A 6,854-nucleotide genomic window follows, 5' to 3' on the forward strand; every position below is an offset into this window, starting at 1 on the left:
GGCACCGATGGACCAACACCTTCGTATACATATCACTCAAACTTTTAGATTCACAACGTCGAGTATTTGCATTTTACATCTCATGACTTGACATGTAGACGACGATATCGACAACTTTAAAGATGTAATCTTTTCTTATTCACTTGTGCTGTATTTGAATAAAACATGGACCAGGTTCATAATACGTAATAGCTGGAGGATTGAAATCACTAGTTTCCTTTAGTTTTTTTGTGGTGCAGATAGAAAGAAGTTGATGTCCACCAAATATATTCACTCCTAAATGACATAAAACTCCTTTTGTGACCTTCAATAGCATAAATTCATTTCCCTATAAAAACCTGCTTTATAATACTAATTACTAGCAGTAGATAATGTAAGTAAAAGTGAAGTTCAAAAACAATTTCATTCAGTATACATTAGTTATTTCCCAACTTCAACTTGAATGTTCACCTCTAATTATTATAACAAAATAACAACATACCCAGTGTAATTTTACAAATAAGGTCTGAAAATGATAGAATGCACGTAGACCTTACTCCTACCTCGTGGAGGTAGAGAGCCTGTTCACCTCTAATTATTGCTAGTCAAAATAATGTCTTTTTTATTTTTATGAATACTACGATTTGCCTTTGTTTTTATAGATAGAACTACATAATACATGTTAATCCATAATTGCATCTTATTATCAGTTTTCACACATATTATTTGAGTTTTTCTTACTTTACGTCTTCTGATAAAGATTAAAAAAAGTATAATATAGTGTGATTGGAGAATTTCAATAGTTACAATTTTTAACAAATAATTTAATTTGTCATGACAGATTAATTTCAATAAAATGATATGTATATGTATGTTTGGTGTGATATGTTCTACAAACTAAAAATTGAGAAATACATGGAGTTCTATTTCAATTGGAGGACATTTCCATGCCCAAATCCCTTTCAGTGCAATGGATGAAAATCAATCAAATGGACCCAAATTCAACCCAAAATTTCTCTTGCCTTTGCGATAGGGTGGGCACAGTTCGGCCAACCCGAAATCCAAATCAAAATCCGAACTTTTTAAATATTTGGTTTGGATATTTGGATTATGGATTTGACTTCGGATTTTATTTTTAAAATTTATGGATTTCGGATTGGATATGGATTTAGTACTACGGATTTTTGGATATTCGAAAATCCAAATTTTTTATACCTTATATCTAGCCCAACATATATCATATGTGCCCAATATTAATAAATCTAGTTTCTAAAGGTCCAATAGATTAGTACCTAAGGCCCTACCCATTAAAATATTAAGTCCAATATATAATTCTCTACTAAATCAAATATAATATAGGGTTTCTTATTTCTCAAGTCTCAAAAGTCTCACGTTAGTGTCACCCATGACAGAGTTCTTTGTTATTTTTCCAGATGACTACTTAGATTTTATTTCATTCATTTCCACTTTTTCAGAATGTTTTTATTTGGTATGGATTTACTATGTAGGACATGACTTGGATTTGTTAATCCTAATTTGAACTGGAAGACTTTTTTTTACTGAGCAATTATGATTTAGATTTACCTCTGTGAAACTAACACATGAATTTCGTTCCTAATAAGTTTGTCTTAAGTCTCAAGAGTCAAATCCGAAACTCCGAAATATTCAAACCAAATAATCCGAAACCGAACTTAAAATATCCATCCAATTTGAACTTATTTGGATTGGATTTGGATTGTAATTTCTTCAATCCGAAAACCGAATATCCAAACCGAAAATTTCATATCCAATCCGATGGCCCGAACGCCCACCCCTACTTTGCGACGTCCATTTTGCCGTTAACAAACATGTTTTTAGCTAATGAAATGCCGAATTTAAATTAAAGCAGAAAATCAAGTATTACTAATTTTTGTTTCTTTGAACTGGTTTTAATACCCGCACGATGCATCGTAAATACATTAAATGAAATTAGTCGTAGATATTATCTTACTTTTTTAGCAAATTAAATTTTATTGCTTCATACCGATTTTATTAATTAACTAATTGTTTTTCTGTCGCATGCTATGTACTTAAGAACAAAACTTTATAAATTAAAAGGCAGGTAAAGAGGCGATGTGTCGATGAATATTTTTTGAACAGAATTTTCATATTTTGCATCACATTTACTATTGAAATCTTAATTTTTTTTATGCTTCACACTTCTATACATAATAACAAGGTTCACCCTCCTATAATATTCCAACAATCATTTTTCTTGATCATTTTTAAAGAGTCCTTCAAAAGTAATATTTTTAATTTGTGTAGTCTTGACATTATTATCAATATTCAGATCAAACTTATCTTCTTGCACCAAATAGGGACCATGCTATTAATTTGATTTTGTGAATCCTTAATATTGAGAAGGATATATAGCTTCATCGAGGAGATACTCGTATAATCACTAAAGGATGTGGTGCAACGGATGCGGTTGTTCCTCCCTTAATCGAAAGTTTTGGGTCTGAGCCCCAGGTGTGGAATTCTTTATAAGGAGTGTTTCCCCCTGAATGGAGCCCCACACGGTGAATTCAGATATAGTCGAGCTCCAATACGAATACCTAACACCGAGTGATAAACCAAAAATAAAATACTCATATACGAGCAATATAGGTTCCTCCATGACCTGTTGTGCTGGATATTCAATTTTTGAATGGGAAGAATAACTGAAAAAATCAAAGTATAGACTAAGGTTGCCAAATTAGGTTTAGTATTTTAATTTCCAAAATTTCTACATAAAATTTGTTAGAAAAATATTTATTATATTGTGGGTCAATTTATTTAATCTAATAATAACGTAAGATAATTATACACGAACACTGCACAAAGTTTATATGGAGAAAATAAACTCAACCACATAATAAACGTGTAGCGAATTGCGAAAGCGCTGATCATTTCGACACGTGGCAGTGTAATGTTTTCTTACGCGTAGTGCAGAGATTTTTTTTTTAAGAGGCTGTTTGAGATAAGATCAGATACTATCCCATCACCAAAAACATTACAACCAGTGAGGCATAAATATCACATGATATGTGAGGGAGTATTTTATTATAATTATATTGTGAGCCACATCACTTTATGTTCTTCCTCCTCTTTCTTTCTTCTTCCATGTTTTTTGTCTTTTTTTTTTGCATTAATTTTAAAATCAATTCTATTATACGCAAATCAAATTTTTTAAAGATATTTTTCCGTTTTATTATTTATCTTTTCCATTTTTTCTTAAAAAAAAATCAGTTAAACTCCGTAAAAGTTTAAAAGAAAATAATTGGCACTCCAAAAAAAAAAAATTAATGCAAAAACTGATAAGTAAAAATGAATGTAGGATGCTTTTAAAAGTAAAATCACCTTAGAAAATTTATTGGAACTCTTTTTTTCCTTTTTCTTTTGGTAAATATTGTTCAAAGTTGCTACATTCTGTACCCGAGAAATTCAAAGTTTTAAGTGTCATCAAAGTACACCCTGAATTTAGTAGTGTGCAAAAATCGATTTAACCGATAAACTGAACCGAAAAAAAAAAGTTATTGGTTTAGAAATCTATTTAGTTAATGATTTTTTAAGTTCTAAGTTCACTCGATTTCAAATTTTAAGTTCATAAAACTTAGAACTTAAAAAATCATTAACCAAATAGATTGCTAACTCAATAACTTTTTTTTTTCGGTTCAGTTTATCGGTTAAACCGATTTTTGCACACCACTAAATTCAGGGTCTACTTTAATGACACTTAGAACTTTAAATTTCTCGGGTACAGAATATAGCTTCATATTTGGCTATCAATTTTTACATTAATTTTTTTTTTAGTGCCAATTAGTTTCTTTTAAACTTGTACGGAGTTTAACTAATTTTTTAAGAAAAAATTGAAAGGTAAATAATAAAACGGAAGAATATCTTAAAAAAATTAATCTACATATAATAGAATTGATTTTAAAATTGATGCAAAACGAGAAAAAAGAGAAAAGAGAAATGATAAAAAACTTGGAAGAAGAAAGCAAGAGGAGGAACAACATAAAGTGATGGGCCCATAATATAATTATAATAAAATATTTTCTCACATACCATGTCATATCTATGCCTCATCCGTTATAAAGTTTTTCTCCCATCACTATTGAAGGTGTTGTCCTACTACATTTTTAAACTTTAAAAATAAATAAATTAATATTACGATAATATTGACACTAACAACAATAATTCTTTGAAAAAACGTGTCAATGGTAAGTGCTCACTGGCTAAAATTATTGTCAGTTGTTACTTAAAAAAAAAAAAAAAAAAAAAAGTCAGGCGCATAAAGCACCGTAGAACTATCTTAACTAAGACACAAAAAACGATACGTACTAGGGATTCTATGTAGGCGTTTGGCCGTCAAAATTGAAACCATGGTTCAAACTAGCGTTTGGTCATCAATTTTTAGTCATGGTTTGAAATTATGATTTGAACTCAAATCATTCAAACAAGCTTGGTTTGGGTTTGAAACTATGGTTTCAACCTTTTTAAATATAAAATTTAACCCATAAGTTAATATTTTATAAAAAAAATCCATAAGTTGGTAAATATTTTTAACAATTACTCTCATCAATCATTTACCAATCTCATTAACTTACACCAACCTTTATTTATGTCTATCAATCTTTAATTTATGTGGGAAGATTATATTAAATAGTAATTACATTACTATTCATGTTAAATTTTCGATTTTATTGAAGTAAAGTTTGATTAATTGATGTTGCATTTTTTAGAAAAGCCTTCTAGTAGTGTATTAATTTTGTTATAAACTATGATTTGCTCATTCGGTAAGATTGTATAAGAATTGAGAATGTTTTGATAATTTTCACAATTTGTGGAATTTTTATGTCTATAGGAGAAAATACAACTTAAAATATTCAAATTGTATGTCCAAACCTGGTTTCAAACCATGTCCAAACGGGGCCTATAATTGATTTCGTGAAGGGATTGAGTCGTTGAGATAGTTTAGATTAAGGATTTAACTTATATTGTTATGTGATCAGTTCATTTTAATTTGTTATGTAAGCCTATAATGAATAATTACTTTATTTTTATTACCCAATAAGGGTTGTTGTCGAAAAAATAGGGGTTATTACTGAGAGTTATACGTACTTGTTATCATAAGTTATTTAACCTGATGATGAAAATATGTCATAAATTGTTGTACATAAATAAATTCTTAGATTATACTGCTAGTAGTTTATTCGAAAGCCTAATGCGGATGCTTAGTAATATATATCTTTAAGTTCTATCATAATCTAATAATTTAGTCGGTAATCGTTTATATATAAAAAGTACTACTATTAAAGTACTATATGACTATGAGCCCGTTTGGATTGGCTTATAAGTTGCCTATAAGTTGCTTATAAGCTGTTTTTAGCTTTTTTGAGTGTTTGGCTGGCCAGCTTAAAGTCATTTTGTGCTTAAAATAAGCTAAAAAAAATAATTGGGTCAATTTAATTTAGCTTATCTAAAGCAGCTTATAAGCTGAAAACAACTTATAAGCCAAAAAAAATAAGTTGGGCTACCCCAACTTATTTTTTTTGACTTATAAGCTGTTTTCAGCTTATAGGCATAAGCCCATCCAAACAGGCTCTATGAGTATTGACAAACTTCAACATGCATCATTTAATTTTTAGCTCTTTGATGGTGAAATTTGATGATACTGACGTAATATAAGATCTTTTGGTAAGGAAATTAATATGTAGTTTTAACAGCTAATATTAGGAAATTAGTTCGTTTAAGAACTAAATGGCTTCGTCTAGCAAAATAGGTGCTCGAATAAAATTTATCAATAACTTATTAAAGAGAAATTGCTTATTTGCGTGAACTATATAACAATACAATATGTCGTAGATGACAAGTTAATGTGCTACAAACCGGAATGTACAAGTCTTCCTTTTATTAAATATTTAAACGTGTAATGATTTTTGAGATAATCTTGAGTCCTTTAACAGAAAGTGTTAGTCACGTTTCATAACTTCAAGTAATCGCTGTTCTTATTTTCTTTCTTACCGATTAATGTGGCAGGATTTCAGGTACTGTGGTTACAAACTACAAGTTACAACTATGCCTGCAATTAATTACTTCCCTTACAAATCAAATTACAAATGATAAAATTCTGAATTTAAATTATACACTGACAATATAAAAAATATTTATATTATTAAATTAACTTAATTAGTCACAATATATTATTTTCATATACACTGGCAATATAAAAAAATTTTATATTATTAAATTAACTTAATTAGTCACAATATGTTATTTTCATTTTCCAAGAAAAAAGTCTATAAACTAACAGCGCACAAAATTTAAAGTCAATTACTCACTCAAAAGAAAACATGTATATTGTCAAATTGTCATACACATCACACATGTACTTAGGGCCCCATCTTTGTTACGTAAGAAATTACTCACACGCTAGTGACGCTAAAAAACGCTTCTATCTAATGATAATTCAAAATTTAAATCCTATGAATTTGAATTTAACATTTTATCATAAGTCATTTAATTAATTTATTGAGTCTGAAGATGAGCTTTTTGTGATAACTAGTAAAATTACTGTCATATGATCAGGAAGTCATGGGTTTCAATCGTGGAACAACCTGTTGTAGAAATGTAAGGTAAGTCTGCATATAATAGACATTTGTGGTCCAGCTCTCTCACATAGTGCCACACATAGCGGGAGCTTAGGGCATCGGGCTACCTACTAGGTTTAAAATTAATTATTTACCTTAACTAATAACTTTAACATATATATAAATTTTGAGCCAAAATTATTTTCAAATGAATCATAGCTTAGTGTCTACATTCGCCTCTAAAAAATAGTCTCTTACTCCCTC

Source organism: Lycium barbarum, chromosome 8 (genome assembly GCF_019175385.1).
Source record: "Lycium barbarum isolate Lr01 chromosome 8, ASM1917538v2, whole genome shotgun sequence".
Lineage (NCBI taxonomy): Eukaryota > Viridiplantae > Streptophyta > Magnoliopsida > Solanales > Solanaceae > Lycium > Lycium barbarum.